Source organism: Chionomys nivalis, chromosome 11 (assembly GCF_950005125.1).
Source record: "Chionomys nivalis chromosome 11, mChiNiv1.1, whole genome shotgun sequence".
In the NCBI taxonomy this organism is placed as follows: domain Eukaryota; kingdom Metazoa; phylum Chordata; class Mammalia; order Rodentia; family Cricetidae; genus Chionomys; species Chionomys nivalis.
The window spans coordinates 44,121,995-44,139,697 of NC_080096.1; positions in this window are offsets into that span (position 1 = coordinate 44,121,995).

Consider the following 17,703-nt stretch of genomic DNA (forward strand, 5'->3'; position numbering starts at 1 on the left):
AAAAATGTGTGTCACCACTGCCTGGGCTGTAAGGCTGGCTAGTGGGGCTCTCTGACCTTCAGGCAAGCTTCATTTATTAAAATACAAATGAAATATCACTACACTTTATCAAGACATGACATGTATGAAGTCACTGCTTACCCTACCTGGTGTTGTCACCTACTCTCTGTGAGCGAGCCTGAGAACAGTGTAAGACCCCACAGTGGCCAAGGGGTATCCGTGGAGTGCTCACCAAGCTCTTGCCTTTCACCACGCCCTGGCAGTGCTTGGTAATCAACATGTGCACGGGAAGGTGCAGTCATGTGTCGCACCACCTGAACACTGGTGTCGAGAAGCTATGATGAACATCTTCTGTAAACCCAAGAGTTGCATTTGGCTGCTTTTAAAGGGGTCAGTCTGAACTAAAAATGAGATAGGTAGATATTGCTTTAAAAGTGATTCACAACTTTCTGGCTCTTTCTTAAGTGATGAAATTATTGATGGACTCTTAGAGATGAGGGAACAATTAAATTCAGTTTCTACTATAAACTTACTTTTGGATTAGACCTTTGAATAACCATGTCAGAAAGTAAACTAAGATTTCCAATGGTATTTTAGTGTGATCAAGCACTTGTCTTATTAGTAAATTAATTTAAATTTTTATTTTTATCTCTGAGCATTCTTAAGATCTCCATTTGTGTATGTTTTACAAATGAAAGGTTAATGTAAACATAATGGTGCAATTTGTTATGATAGAAACATGTACACACCAATCCTAGAATCTGAAAATGTCTGTTCACTGTAGAAGCATACGATCAAAGACCAGTTGTTTCTATTAGGCTTCGATCTTGTGCTCACTCTCCTGGTGCAATCAAACATAAAGAAAGGCAGAGGTGACAATGGAAGCACCCAGATGTGGAAGCTCTAGACAGTCAGAGCTATAGCTACTCAGAGAATGTCAAGGGGAGAGCAGGAGAGCCAGCTCTGATGGTACCTTCATGTAATCACAGTGTCCAAGGAAAAGCCGAAGCCATCCTCAGTCAAACTGCCAACAGCTGAAAACCAGAAAGCTGTGTATCCAGCATGCTGAGCTCGCATCGCCATGAGCAATGGTACAGGCATTCCATAGAAAACCAGCAAAGGCATTGACCTCTCCGTGCCTGAGTTATTCCAAAAGGCTTCTGTTTTTTCCCTGTTTTTATCTTCTGTCTTGATGAGAAATGTGCTGATGTTCACCCTGTCTCAAGGCAAATAGAACGCTGACATATAGTTCACAGTTCATGTAACTGGTTTCGTCTTCTTCCGCTGGCTCTGTCGCACTCTGATCCATCGCTCCTCATTTAGAGGAGCCGTGTAGCATCTCCGGTTGGGCTGCGATGCACTCAGTCAGACTTTTGCCATCTTTCACTGCAGGACAGCAAATTAAGGAAGGGGTGTTGTGACTTACCCAAGGGATTAATGGCAGGGACAGGATCTGGATGCAGATCTATCTGGAAGACCTGGAAGACTCTCCAGCCTGGATGTCCAGTCCCTGGGCATCTCAACCCAGGGAAGTTTTTGAAGGTTGCCACAAGCATTCTCAAAATTTTAAAGAGTCTCTTTCAAATAATGGCACACATACGTTATTTCTTTTCTTCTTCACATAGAGAGCTTTATGGGGGAAGGGAACAAAGGGAGAGAGAAGGGGAGCACAGACGGCCTCATGGGAAGATGGGAGGGGGGACAAAGAGACAGAGAGACAGGCAGAGAGAGAGAGAGAGAGAGAGAGAGAGAGAGAGAGAGAGAAAGGTCTGGCTGCCTCTTCAGGGGAGCGGTGAGAAAGAGTCACAAGTTATTTCTTAATGAATTCAGGTTTGCACTGGATAAAATCCTCAAGAGTCAATTGTAGATGAATCATGTGTGTAATCTGCTCACTAATGGTTGGAATATGGGGAGCCGAAAGCAAAGCTTGGGAGCCCTGCAGACCTGGGCTATTAGAGCTGTACGTTCTCCCCTCAACTCCCGGCTTACCGTAATGTGTGTCCATATGCCTGAGCTGTAAGAGACTGAGCATGACCAAAACAATATGATCCTCTTGTATGGCAACCCTGGTGCATGACACCTCCCACCTGAAACCCCCAAGCTCTCTCGCCCTCCATGACTAGACCTGACTGGGCACAACAGCTTTGGCATTTGTGTGTGATGGTGGACATACATGATGAGAGGAACCTCAAAGACAGTCGCCAGTCTCTGAGGAATGCTTACTTAAAACATTACACAGCATGCTGGGGAGATGGCCCAGTGGCAATGAGCTTGCTGAGCAAGCATGAAGACCCAAGTTTGGATCCCAGCCCCTACATAAACAGGTGCAATGGCAACCAGACCTGTTAGCCCAGCAATGGCACACAGAGTCTGAAGGCTCTTGGGGCTTTAACCAGCCAGCCAATCTAGCCAAATTGGCAAGGTCTGGTTTAGTGAGAGATCCTATTTCAAAAGGGAGAGAAACGTGACATCTGCATATCTGCAGGCACACATGCACACACACACACACACACACACACACATCAACTACATGCAAAAAGAAAATCAGGAAAATGGAGTTTGCACCACAAGGGAATCTTGTATTCTTTGGAAAATAATATGGGAGATCCTGTTTTAGATTTTCACTCAGAAGAGAAGTATCTTCTATAGCCTTCAGTTTCATAGATCATAAAACACCCAGAGTGCTTACTAAGTGCATAGGCTCAGCCTGTTAAGTTGGCCTGATGTTTGACAGATTCCTCTTCTGAAAAATACATACACCTCCCTGTGTCATGGTAGGATCTAAAGTACTGAAGCTCACAACCCATTGTGGATGGAGCCTGCAGGAGACAGTGATAGCTGCTGTGAGCTCAGCTCAGCTTCTTCTTCGGTCAAATGGGGCCAGTCCACACAGTGTCTGTCCCAGGGGATGTTGGTGAGATGCCAGTGAAATGGTGTGAAAGGGTTCATAAGTTACGCCATGCTCTGGAGATGGGAACACGCTGTAATTTTCAGTCTTCCTGACTCACATATGAAACACGTCTAAGAAGAGTGTATTCCAGCTGAGAAATTAAAAGCATTGTTCCTTCCGAGCCAGGCTACATCCCTGAGCAGGTCGATGCTGCCAAGGTGGGGAGAGAGTGAGATTTAATTACCTTGAGCCTTAGTGCTTTCCCTGCTGAGAGCGGGGAGCTCCTGAAAAGAGGAGGGGCTGTGTGTGGAGGTGACAGGCAGCTCTGTCCACAGGCGGGCACCTGGGGAAGCCTAAACCACAGGCTCTGGCACCTTTGTAGGGTCAGACAACTTGACAAAGAAAGAGCTGTCCCTGAGGAGAACGTGTGATCTGTGACTCTGAAAGGCCAAAATTCTATTTGTGTGTAACATCCTGGGTAGAAAGAGACTACCATCAACCTGGCTTGCATGACCGAAAGTCTCACATAACACACACTACTGTGTCTGCCTATGCTCGTTTGCACACTCCATAGGACACATGTGCCCACAAGCTTAGAATCACACACACAGGCCCTATGCACACTTGATAGTCATGTGTGCATGTATCTATGGGTCTGAACACATGCTCCGTGCAAATGCAAATGGGTTGGATTTAAAGGCTGTGTCTGCTCAACTATGCCAGTTTGCATGCTTAGACTTGGTCCCTTGCACATGAGTCTGTGATTGGCCATGTGGTCCCAATGGGGGAAATCCATGGCTTTCCAGATCCATGAGGGTCTGTGCACGTAATTGTTATATGTGTCAGTATTGATCAGAAACCTGAGACTGGAAAGGCAGGGGACTGCCTTCTAGAAGCATCTGTGGGCTGAGTCTCAGATATCAAAGATGAGTAGACAGGAGCTAGGAAAAGATGAGAAGGCAAGTGGTTCCTACACTCAGAGAGAGAGGGCAGGGATCACATACTAAGGATAGGAGGTGCCCAGCCTGAGCTTGAGGAGGGAATTGGAGGGCAGGGAAGAGCACAGGGCACAAATGAGAAAGCAGAGCTTCCTGACCAACAAGTCTACAATGGTCCAAGAGTCCCAGGCAGGAAGCTCACCACCACCCCCAGATGTCTTCCTGCAGCTGCCTACCAGTTACATCATGGCATGCATAGGAGACGACAGTGTGTGTACCACCATGCAAACACAGCAGTGTGCGTTTACACAGGCCTTTCCCAGGGTTGGACGTGTGAAGTGCCTGGTCTCAAAAAAAGCATAGTTTTTATTGGAATTTAGATGACACTTGATATATGTATAAGGTGACACACTATCACTGGGCCATTGTAGAAATTAAAGGGAAACGTAAGAGAAGTCATCTAGTAAACTATCAATTATAAAGCAAAGTTAATAGATGTGAGCATGCCAGGTAGGCTCCATGAGGAGGAGACACCTGACCCACATGACAGCAAGGTTGCGCTAAGCCCAGAGAGGATATGGCGGTCCTGAGTTGTATGAGGTAGTCCTTTGTCATGCATGTGGCAGTGCCCGAACACCCAGCTCCTTTGAATCTCTGCATGTGGAGACAGAGGGCACCTTAGAGGAACAGAAATCCAACCCCTAACTTCCCTAAGGCAGAAACAATCTCTGTAGGGAACACCCACAGCCCTGGGCAAAACTTGTGGTGGCAACAGGAAAACGTGTGAAGCCAATCATTTATGTGGCACTTAAGAAGAGATAACCCGCAGAGCTGCTGTTGGCCAGGCAAGAACCTGTGTCGGATATGAAATGAACCCTCTTATGGGTAGGTTACAGCAATGTTGCCCACTCTCGTGGGCTGTTGGAAACAATGTATGAATTCAAATTAGCCCATCACCTGCTGCTTGCAAGCCCAGTCCTGTGCATGAAGCTCAGCATGCTGCATACCAGCCTGGCTGCAGCTCCACTCACCTCCCAGGAGTCTACCCTGCATGACTCCGCAGAATGGCTCTGCCCAGCACAGGAGCCGGCCCTCAGGCCAGGCACCATAAAGGCAACAGTCAACAGGACTTTGTGTCCACTCCTATAGGAACTCGTCTTTTCGAAGCAATGAAAACCACCATGAAGAAAAGTCACGCAGCAAACAAATCATTATAAAATATTCTGTGGGAAACGAGGAACCCTAAACCGAGTCTCACAGTCAAAACCAATGCAGAAAGACTGGTGAAGAATCAAGGCTGCTCTTGGTGTCTTAAGTATGTGTAGCAAACCACAGGGGTAGGGATAAAGATGGTCTTACTTGGGTTTTCTGTTGCTGTGGTAAACACCATGACCAAAACAACTTGGGGAGGAAGGGACATATTTCATCGTGTGAGTCTATCATCCAGGAAAGACAGGGCAGAAACTCGAGGCAGGAACTGATCCTGGGGAGGAAAAGTGACATCCAGAGTGGCTGTCACCTGAAGTCCTCTGCTCTCATCTTTAGGCCATAGAGAGACTGTCCTGTCTTGAAGGGACAACCTCTGTTCCCCACCACACACCCCTTCACCCTTCGTGTCTCCCTTCTCCTCTGTGTGTCTCAAGAGGTAATCATTTTCTTCCAGGAGACCCAAGCCCCACACATGGGGAGATATTCTACTTGTTCATTCCCTGACCTTCATCCACTTTTCTTGTTACTATGACAATACCTGATTTAAAAAAAAAAAAAAAATAGGAATAATTTATTTTAGCTCATAGTAAGAAAGGATACAGTTCACTCTGGCAGGGGTGGTCTGACTTCCTGGCAGCAATGGTCAACACTGATTGGCACCTTGATAGGATATAGAATAGCCCAGAGGCAGGCCTCCAGGTATTATCTAAGGAATTATCTAGATTAGAAAAGCCATATCTGTGAGAATTATGTTAATGACCAGAAACATTCACCCTAAATGTGAATACTACAATTTTATGGGTCAGGGTCCTGGGCCGAAGAGGGGTTGCTAAGCAACTCCATTCATTTCTTGACTTCCTGTGGATGTCTCACGCTCCTGCCCATCCCTGCGGTGATGGACAGAAACTTCTTTCCCTAAATTGCCTTTATCCACTATTTTTATCATAACACTGAGATAAGTAACTAATTCATGAAGCGGTACGAAGAAGTGGGGCTGCTGCTGCGGTAAACCTGACCACACAGCTCTTAGACCTAAGGAACTGGCTGAGGAAGGAGTGTGTGCCTATGTAAGCAGAGCTCAATGGGTCATCCTAGGGGGAGCTGGGAAGAATAGACCAGAAGAGTGTGGACAGCAGAGACTTGACTCACGGGGTTTCAGAAGGCACCAAGCACTCTATTGGGAACTGGGCTAGAGATCATACTCAGGTTATACTCAGGCAAATAATCTAGCTGTATTCTGCCCCTGTCCTGAGAAGTGAGTGCAGATTTTTTAACTTTGTTTTTATTTATTCTTTGTCTTTTACATCATGAATCTTGATCCCATTCATTTCCCTTCCTTTTGTATCCATTCTCTGCCCCTGCAACCTCCCCCCAAAATAAAATAAAACAAAATTTAAAAAGAAGAAAAAATAGAGGAAAAGAAAAAAGTTTTGTCATGGAAGCTTCCTCCTTGGAGCCTGGGGCATTCCACCGAGGCCTACAGTGGACTGTAGATAAATCTTGAAGAAATGAACGGACTAATGTATTTGCCAGAGGAAATTTCAAGACAAGAGAGCATTCAGGCTGGGTCATGGCTATTGCTCGTGGCCCATATCAAGGTCTAAGCGAGAGACAGAAGCAAATGGGACCAAATGATATTCGTAAGTACAGTTTGGTGAGGGAAAGAAAATGAACAATTCTACCACTGCAAGCAGGCTAGAGCTTAAACGGAAGGAAATGCTAAAAAAGAAGCCACGGTTATTAAAGATAGGCTTCCTGCTCTGCACTGCGACAACAGAAAAGGTGGCCACCAAGTAGGGCTCCAGCTTGTGAAAATGTGAATTAATTTGGCAGGAGAGCCCCCGAACTGAGACCACCCCTGAAAGAGCTGCCTGTTCCCGGAGAGCGACAGCCCGGGAAAGTTCCTCCCCAGGGTCAGCACACAGACGTCATTGTAAATGTGGTCCAACGAAATTGTGGTGCCAGGCTTCTTCCCAAGTCAGCAGAAGAACTTGACAGCCTTGGCCATGTGCTGCTGGTTTTACAGGCATCAAAGTTGTAAGAACTGACTGTATTTTTAAAAGCTGAAGCCTTTGATGGGTGGGGTCTTGCCCTCAAGGTACCTTTCTTGCTTGCCTGGCAGAGTGCCAAGTTTCTCTTCAATTGCACTAATCTTTTCAACAAGCACAGTGGCTTTGTGTGGACCTCCTTGACTGTGACATTAACCCTGCTCATACTCATTTCCCCAACAAACTGGACATTTTTTCTATCTTCTTGCTTTGAATTCTCACGACCTCAGTAGTGCAGGGAACAGTCACCACGACAAAGCCTGACTGTTACTGTCTTGAAATGTCTTCCCGGAAACAAGGCCATCTGTCTCTACTGAACTGAATCACAGTTTCAGAACATGGCAGAAGGTAGTCATTCTTTGCCAGAATGGGACATGAACGGTCTCTGTTCATGTTCTTGTTCTAGTCCAAAGCCTCATGAGATAGAACCCTACTCTCTGTGTTTCTCCCAGCATTCCACTAATCCACTAATCTCTGCTAACAGTATCTAAGCCACATCTAGTCCACAACTGTCAGCTCCTCTGTATACCTCCTACAAATCAGTTCCAGAGGCCTTGGGAACACATGGTTGGGTTTATCACCGCAGCACCTCAATCCTTGGCCCCTTCTGTGTTTGCTACTTTCTAATTGCTATGACAAGATACCCAAGAAAAGAAACTTAGGGAAAAAGATTTGTTTTGGCTCAGATTTAAGAGAGGACAGTCAATCATGACTGGAAGGCATAACAACTGGAGTGTGAGGTGGCCGGCTGGTCACAGCTGGTCATATTTTGTCCTTGTCAGGAACCAGACAAGAATGAATGCTGGTGGCCAGCTTGCTTCCTCCCTTTTTCTGTGTAGTCTGGGAGCCCAACCTGTGTGCTTGTGCTACCTACAGTCAGGCTCAGCCTTCCCGCTTGAGTTTCACCCCTCGGAAAGCATGTTACAGCCATGTCCAGAGGCATCTCCTAGGTGGTTCTAAATTCAGCCAGGGAGACGGTGAAGATTAACCATGACATCTCATCACCCACCTCTGCACCTGGACCTCTAGCTAGCTAGAGGACCCTTGGGAGTGGGTCTCAAGCTGTGTATTTTATCGCAATATTCTAGTACCTGATTCAGGGAGCCCTGGAATGCAAGAAGCCTTGAGTAAATCAGTACACTGGTAAACAGCTGCGTAGCCTTGTCCCTGGATACAGTGCCCCAAGAGAGACCTTCATGTGAATCTGGTTCTGGCAATCAGTAGGTCAGTGACTCTGCCTGCTCCCAGGTTTGTTGAGCATCAATTTAAATAACTGTAACAAAAGAGAGGCAGTGCCAAGGTCTGAAGTTACTCTGTAGATGTTTTAAAAGAAAAACCAAATGTAACATTTTAAAAAGTAACCAACAGAGAAACAGGAACTCAAAGATGTCAATCATTCTAACCTGGCCTCGGTCACACACAGGGGACCAATCACTCGGATGTGTAACACTAAAGGACAGGGCCTCTTTCTTTCTTTCTGCCCCTTCTGGGAAATCAGCTACTTAGGCTCTGCCTTCCATCTTTCTTCCCAGTGCATTTTCTCATCCACCAATAATTAAAGCCACACTAGGCACACACTACTGTTCTGCTGCCACCGTAGCCACCAGGGATTCAGAAACGAAGGCAGCCTTCTTTTGCAGAGTTCATGCTCCCACTGGGGTCAGAGAAAGGAAAGAGAGAATAGAAGTATAAAAATAAGGGATTGCTGCTGGGGGCAGTGAAGCCCACAGGGTTGGGGTGTGACAACAGAGATTCAGAATGTTCTAAAGCATATGCACCTTCAAAGCACCTCATCAATTCTCACCAGAAGTCATTTGTTGCATATGATTTTTTTTATTCTGAACAACTCCAGGCACATTCAAAAGCAGAGGTACAATGAGCAATTGTGTACCAATTATATAACTATAAATACCAAACTTTTTACCTTTTTTCTCTGCTCACTGGTACCCTCTCTACTGAATTTGGTGTTTATCTTCTCTAGTATGTTTCTGTACTTTTATTAGATATGTATGTGTTTACAGCTGATACACTGCACTGACTAGGTTAGAACTTCATTAAGTGTGACATACTGCGCCTTGGTTATTGCTCAGCATTTTGTCCTTGAGATGCACTTGCATTAATCTCTAATTTATTCATTTTCTTAGCTATATCTTGATTTGGTCGCATCACAGCATTATAGTGCTCATCTGCTTCCCTGAAGATAAAGATTTACTTTGGGTAACAGAACCATTGTGTATGTCTCTTAGCATCTTCCAAGACGAGGATACCCAGACGGAATTAGGGGTGCAAGAAATCTGCTGGAGAAACTCTTACAAATAATGAATAGGAGGGGAGAGCTTCAGATCAAGGGCCTGACATGTATGGTAGGAGAGTGGGGGCGAGGGAGGAGAACGACTAGAAGGAGCTTTTGACGGCTCCAGCTCCTGGGAGTCTCAGCCAAGGAGACGGGTAGTATACAAGTAAACAACCTTTCATTATAGTTGATGGCTCAAAACCCCTGCCCCGCCTCTGGCTGGAAGCCACCCAGGTAAACCACTGTACAGTATCAAAAGTGTGGCTGATGGGGCATCATAGGCCCACAGGGGCCTCCTGAAGAGAGTGACCTTACCATGTTGTTTTATGGCTGCCATACTGTATGTGAGCAGAAAAAAAAAACTGAAAATTACTCTCCCTTTGGGAGCTTTTCTTCATTCATTCATTCATTCTCTATATTTTTTAAGACAACAAGTTGGAGAAAATTTGAGTCATAATGGAATATGTGAGCTATCAGCTCCAGGACCAACACCACAACAAGCCACTTCCATTCATTTCTGACATCTGTGTTGAGCTCTGTTGCCAAGGATGTGCGGCCAAGGATTTGCGGACAACTCTAAAGTGTCGAGGGTAAAGCATTGAGGGCAAACAGATCTGCATTTCATTGGCTCAGATACTTAGCCACCACACAACCCTGTACAACCCTGCACAACCCTGCACAACCCTGCACAACCCTGCACAACCCTGCACAACCCTGCACAATCCTGCACAACCCTGCACAACCCTGCACAACTCATCTCACAACTGCAGCCTCGCTTCTCTCATACACAAGGCAAAGGGAATCAAACCCATCTCACAGAAGTATTCTGGGAATTTAAAAGAGTCTACCACACATAGTAGGTGATTTCAAAAACATCTGTTGCTTCCCATTGCCCTAAGCCATGGTTAGGGATAATGGAGTCTTGGAAGCCATCATTTTTCTCAAGCTGAGAAATGCCTAAAAAGTTACAGCTTTGGTTCTGTAAACTCCGGCTATCACAACGGGTGAATCACCAAACCTTCTCATTCACACCCATCACTCTTGCTAAAGTAGCATTTGTGATTAATCTCACTCCGGGACTAAATCGGTCCCAAGCGCTTCCAAGGCACTTGATAAAGAAGCCCTCTGATTTATAGCAAACACCATTATTGAGCAGTGGCAGAGAGAGGCCATTGGGGGATTTGTCTTGCTGGAAAGTCTGTCCATTGGAGCCATTTCTTCTACTCCTAGAAAAAAGTTCAATTTATTTCAAAACAGATAAATGGAGTCCTATGGGTTTTTCCTTTTTCCTTGTTCACTTGCTGGGGTAGGAGGGGAAGAAGACTTGGAAAATGTTTTTAAATACATAGTATTTTGAATTTGGGGAGTATTCTCCAGCTCACATAGCATGAGCACAAAGCTAAGGTACTAGAAGGTCATCAACACATTTTGAAAGGATGCCACCATCCCATTTACTCTTCATAGTGGACCAGGAAAGCAGGGCCATCTTCCCATTTGGCAAAGGGAGAAGTCAAGGTTTATAGCTAAGAAGTAGTTGACCTGGCTGGCACTTCAATGGCGACCCAGCCCTGAAGCTTATAGTCATGATGCCAATGCCCTCTGGGGTCCAGGAGCAGAGACATCAGACTCATCCCCATCATACTCAAACTCTGGTTTGCCAAGTCTGTAGCTGTGTTAGTGGGAAAGAGAATGCCCATAGGCTCATATATTTAAATGTTTGGTTCCCAGTTGGTAGATTGTTTAGGAAGGGTTAGGAGACATGGTCCTTACCGGAGAAGGTGTGTCATGGGGTGGGGGTGGGGACGGCTTTAAGAGTTCAAAAGCTACTCTCGTTCTCTCTCTCTCTTTCTCTCTCTCTCTCTCTCTCTCTCTCTCTCTCTCTCTCTCTCTCTCTCCCCCTCTGGTTAAGATTTATGCTCTCAGCTCCTGCTCCAGCACCATGCTTGCCTGCCTGCTGCTATGCTCTCTGCCATGATAGTCATGGACCTGCCCTTTGAAACTGTAAGCAAGGCCCCAATTAAATGTTTTCTTTTATGTTTCCTTGGTCATGGTGTCTCTTCACAGCCATTGAACAGTAACTAAGACAGCAACTTCATTTTCCTCTCTTCTTTGAGCTCATTTGGCTCTACTCCAGAACACATTTATAGAGTGTTTGCCTCTCAGTCATGGGCTATCTTTATTTCCTTTGCCTTTGGTGCCCGAGTCTCTTCTGCAACAACCCTGACAGATGGCTGTCTTGTCTTCACTCAGACAGTTCCAATAACTGAGAACTCCCTGCTCAATGAAGCTGCCCAACATTGAGATTTTTTATTTCCGTGCCCAGCATAGTGTCCTTAGTATATAATTCCTGGACCTTGGAATGCCTCTGGCAGAACACTGGCAGACAGACCGTAGGCTCAGGCAGACGCAGACCTGCTCCGAAGCCTACCCACCTAACAGTGTATAATGTATGCCAATTGATTAACTTTTCTTACGCTCTGGTATTCTCATTTGTGTAATGAAACTATGTGACCATTAGCTCATCCATACAAATACTCCTTGGTGCAAGGGAGAGAATAATCAAATAAGAGCAGCATAAATAATGGAAATATTAAATATCTCATTCCATGAGATACTTACAAAGGACGAAACGCCAGTGCCAGCTCAGCCAGTCAGGGATGTTGGGGCAGCATCTCACAGAGCACATAGATACAAATGAGATCTTCAGGCTTAGACTCCTAGCAAAGACAGCCTTGTCCATAGCTTCTCTTAACAATGAAGAGGAAAACACTTACTGCCCCTGCAAAACACTTCCTCTGCTTTATATCTGACTGACAGATCTGGCCAATCATTGTTTCCAGAACAGTTACTGCCTTGCTCATGATTCATTCTCTTGGGCAAGAAACATTGCCAATGAACATGCAGTTTGCTGGAAAAAAAGGAATAATGACTGTTGACTAATATAAAACTGAATAATATGCACAGCCTGAGGAAGGTCTGAGACACACTTCATCATGTGTTAACTAGTACCCTTGCCTGCTATTATAAATGTTAACAGAAAGTAACCAGGGTGAATTTCTGTTCACCCTTACTGGATTGTCTTAGGGCTTCTATTGCTGTGAAGAGACACCATAACCATTGCAACTCTTATAAAGGAAAACCTTTAATTTGGGCTGGCTTACAGTTCAGAGGTTTAGTCCATTATTGGCATGGTGGAAAACAAGGCAGCATGCAGGCAGACACAGTGCTGGAGAGGTAGCTGAGAGTTCTGCATCCTCATATGCAGGCAACAGGAAGTGAATTGTCTTCCACACTGGGTATAGCTTGCGCATGTAAGACCTCTAAGCTCACCTCCCCAGTGACACACTTCTTCCAACAAGGCCACATCTCCTAATAGTGCCACATCCTATGGTCCAGTATTTAAATACATAAGTCTCTGTGGGCCATATCTATTCCTACCACCACAGTGATGCTTTGAAAAGGTACAATGGATGAGGTACTCACATCACAGTCTGGATGGGTGGTACCCTGGGGAGGGTCACAGTGCAGAATCTGTGTGGCGCTAGCTTCAGATCTGCAGAGGAGGGAAGCAGTTCTCCAGTGTCATCTGTATTCATATCATCTTCTCTACGCAATCAGCTCCTGCCCTTGGTATCAGTGGCCCAAGCACAATGTTATTCTTAATTTTGTGTTATTTTTGTCACCAACGTGTCTCAGACAACTCCTATGGTCAATCCCAATGGTCAGCCTAATGGGACATGAACACATGATTGAAAGGCACAAACAGATGTGTCCGTGAGGGGATTTCCCTAGTGAGGTTTTACTCAGGATGGAAGACTCACTTCTGTGGTGGAGCAGAACTCCATGGTTTGGGGTCTCTGCTTCCTGACCATAGATGCAATGTGACCAGCCACCTCACCTGCCTGCCTCCATGGCTTCTCTGCCATGACAGATTGTAGCCTGAAATCATGGTAGTGAGTTAAACTAAATCTGTCTTTCCTTAAATTCCCTTTAGCCATGAGAAAAGCAAATACTCTGCGTAAAGTCATCAACATCTTGGTTAAGAAGAGGACTTGAACTTTCTCATGAGAACACTACCCGTCTTTCTGATATTACTGAGGTTGGGCTCAGGAGGGATCTCCAGCTCTGCCGGGTCACTGGGAACAGTTCAGAAAGACTCCACCAGCAGAGGCTATGGAAACAGAGTGGGGAGAGGCCATTCATCACTTAAGGTTACCGGGAGAGGGAAACAAAGATTATTGACTAGACTACATCATGTCTTTCTCTTGAAGTGAGCTTCCTTACACAAAAGACCCTCTTAAATAGGTATCTGGCAAGAGGCAATATCCTCTTAGGCTTTGGCCCCAAACTTTCTTTTGTAAATCATCTTTGAATGTAGGTAGAGCATACGCCACAGTAAGAAGGGAAGGGGACAATGAAGAGTGATTGTGAGCTCTGTCAGGCACTTGCCTGCATAAAGCCCCACCATTTCACATGCTCCAGGGGTCTGGGGCCATGGAATGTCTGGTAGGACAGAAGTAATCCCAGCTAAGAGAAGTCAGAGTCTAAAGTCTGTATGACTCCAACATGCTTTTCTACATCACACTGATGACCAACAAAGAGCCAATCTAGGAGGAACATCTGGGTATCAGGAGCCCAGAAAGTCAAGGGAGTCTTGACAAGGAGGTCAGGGTCAAGTCCCTTAGATTCTCTGGGTTCCTTGTTTCCTGGTTTCTTGTTCATGAAACGAGACAGTCATAATCATCTGGGAGAACTGTGGTAGGTATCAAGTCAGCTCATGCATGCCAGGTGCTTCCCAGACTTGCTCATAAAGGAATCTCAGTGATAACTGGCAGCCATTATTCCTTTTTCATTGTTGCTCATATTGTTAATAACTTTATTTTACTGTTCCCAAATGACCCAGTTTCCAAGACAATCTAACCCCAAGGCCCTCCGCAGAGTGTTTGAGGGCTATTGAGTAGGTTTCCTCGAGCCAGAAGTCCCCGATCCTGGATTTCCCTTTCCAGTTCAACTCCCAACAGACTCCTGTGCTTTAGATAAGGCCAGACCTAAGGCCGGACCACTGAGTGTTATCTGCAACCCGTTCTGGCTGTTGAGGTTAACTGTCTCTGACAAACTGCCCTGTGCATATGAACATCACCAGATGGATGCATGGGCTATGATTTCCAAATCAAAATTCTTACTTTGCCATGGCCTAGGATCACTCTGGACCATATGAATCATGGGTGACAGAGGCAAACACGCCACTCTGGAGGCCATGTGACCCAAAAGAGTAGCTAGCATTTGTGAGCACACTGGTGGCCACTCTGGACACAACAGAGGATTGCCTGTGTCTTGTTAGAAGTGGTACCTGCTGCAAATACAGCTCAATGGGGACAGCCCCATCCCAGCACACTAGAAGTGGGACTATGAGGAGGCCAAAAACAATGTGTGTACAATGCTAAAAACAAAATGAACACGCAGCCACCTTTCTGTTGAGGAACTGACTTGCTCCTTGAAGATTCTTAGAGATCCTTGCTGTGCAACCAGGAGCCAGTTACTTCACTCTCCTGAACTTTAACTTCTTCCATAGTAGGCTCTTTGCCGGCACTTAGTAAATGAGAGATGTTTTTCACTACTGATAATAAAGAATTCTCTAGGCTCCAATAAACATATGTTATAGGGGGAGTAGCAAGGACTTTACCCTTCACAGGTAAATAAGCATAGGAGAGTTTCTTTTCTCCCACCCTTCGTAGACCAGTAAAACGAATGCTCCTAAATAGAGAAGTGTTGCCCTGCCATCCAAAAGCAAGGGGCAATGGAAACACACCTCCCAGCTGCTCTGGCTTTATGAGATCCACCAAGAGAAGTGGCAGGCAGTACATGGATAAGAAGCACACTTTACGGTCAGAAAATGAGGGCTACATCCACAGCTACGCCATCGACAAACAAGCAGTGCTGGACACACACTGCTTAATAGCTTCCAGTTTGGGAGTCTAGATTTTAAAAATGGAGGGAATACCTCCCAAGCAGGCAGTTTTGGGGAACGAACGTAGGCTTACAAATCAGCTGCCCTTTAGTTCCAACCCCAGTGCAGCTATCTGCTGGAAGACCACACTCAGACAACTTACCCAGTTCCTCCAAGCTTTTTTTCCTCCCTATGAGTAAACACCATTTATCCTTCAATCCCACAGGCTGGTTTGGAAGGCATGGTTCAGGTTAAAACAAACCTAGCAGTTAAGTGAGCATACAAATGCAAACTTACTATTACAGCAATATAAAACTTAGTCTCCATCATCTTTCCTCAGATTAAGCATTTCAGGCCAACCTTTTAAAGAGCTGGCTTGTTTCTTTGCCTGCTGGAGACCAAACACGGTGGAGTTCAATTCTAGGCTTGCTAACTCAGTGACCAATCTAGATGTGCTGTGTCTGCATCCCTCCAACTCTGTGATGTGATTCTGTTTGGGCACTGGAAACTGCACCCATTCTCAGTCAAATTGATGGATGCTATGCATGAGGTCCAAGGCAATCAGGATAATCCCAGCTGCTACCATGGTAACTGCTTCAGGAAGCAGTTAGTGTTGAAAGCGTGTTTCAATGGCTGCACGGACAGTCACTCTTCACACTTGGATAGATGAGGCATGTAGCCCTTGGAGCTGATGGTAGTCATTTAGATATCAAAGCAGAGGGAAGCCAGGGCTGGGAAAACAGAAGAAAAGGAGCCACTGCTTTGATGACATCATGATGCTCTGTCATAAACTGTATCCCAAGTTAGTATCTTCTGGGGAGTTTTATTAGATAAGACAACACATTTTCTTGGTAGAGTTTGAATCTGTCTGTTCTTACTAGAAAAATTTGTTCCTTATCTTTTAATAGATTAACCCAAACAAGTTTTCATTATCCCTCTAAACTTCAGTTTCTCGATCTACAATGGAAATGAGGGTGATACTCATCTACCCTATAGAAGATTGTAGTGAAGTCCAACAGCACCTTTAGCATGGCACTTAGTACAAAGAAAGTATGAAGAAAAGTAGTGTGAATTGTCTTATACTCAGAGCTCTTGAGTTTAATGAATGCCTTACATGCATCTCCCATAGAATAGTTTCATCACAATCTGTGCTCATTATACAAATGAAGAAATGAGGGCTCAAAAATGACCTACAGATGGCGGACAATGAGAGCTGACGAGAGGCCAAGGACAATGGCACGGGGTTTTGATCCTACTTCAGGTTCTGGCTTTGTGGGAGCCTAGACAGTTTGGATGTTCACCTTCCTAGATCTGGATGGAGGGGGGAGGACCTTGGACTTTCCACAGGGCAGGGAACCCTGACTGCTCCTGGGACTGGAGAGGGAGGAGAAGAGGAGTGGGGGGAGGGGGAGAGGGGCGGGAGGAGGGGGAGGGAATTGGGAGGCGGGGAGGAGGCAGAAAATTTTTTTTCAATAAAAAAAAAATGACCTACAGGTACTTAATGGGTATCAGATAAAATTTTCACAACATATAGTTCTTTCTCCTTTAAATAATAATCTTTTGAACAAATGATTTATATTGATCATATAAGAGAAATAAAATACTAACTGAATGCCTATAATGTGCATTCATATTATAGGTTTAAACATATAGTAGCAAATATGTACATCTGGAGTATAGGAGAACTAAGTTCGTGTGTTGGATCTATTATTTCCATGATCCCAACAGCTGAGCTAACTGCCCAACATGCTATATTTACAGGAAAAGCACAGACAGTAACAGGGGAAGTTTTACAATGGAAATACATAACACTTAAGAACTTGAATGTATCTTATCATCAACTGCTAAGAGACTCCAGAACATCCAGAGGTGAAATCAAACGTGTCTTTGTTTGATCCCATAGTTAAAAGACTTTCGTATCTACTAAAAGACGTTATCTTTAATTTATCCATGCTTTTTCTGACATAGTGACACTTTGTAGGCATGCCTGAGAAGTCTGAACAATACGATTAACTTTGCCAGAGGGACAGAAGAAAAAAGACGACTAGGGACTTCAGTACACTGTCTTCTCAGGAACTCTCCAGGAAAGTCAAACGGCATGCTTTGCTGTTTACCTGTGGGTGACACTCTCCAAACGTCTCTACGCATTATGGGGTGCCTCTTAACAAAACTCCAGTCACCAGCAGCACAAAGAATGGCAACGTGGATAACAGCTACTGTGAAACTCCCCTTACTACTGCTGTTTCGTGTGCAGATCAAGAAATCCTCTATAAACAAACATTACAAGGTCAGAAAAACATAAATAGGCTGGCACTTGTCTTCATGACAACTGGGCATTTTGTCTAAGCCCAGTGAGATTTCACAATCTTTGGGGGTGG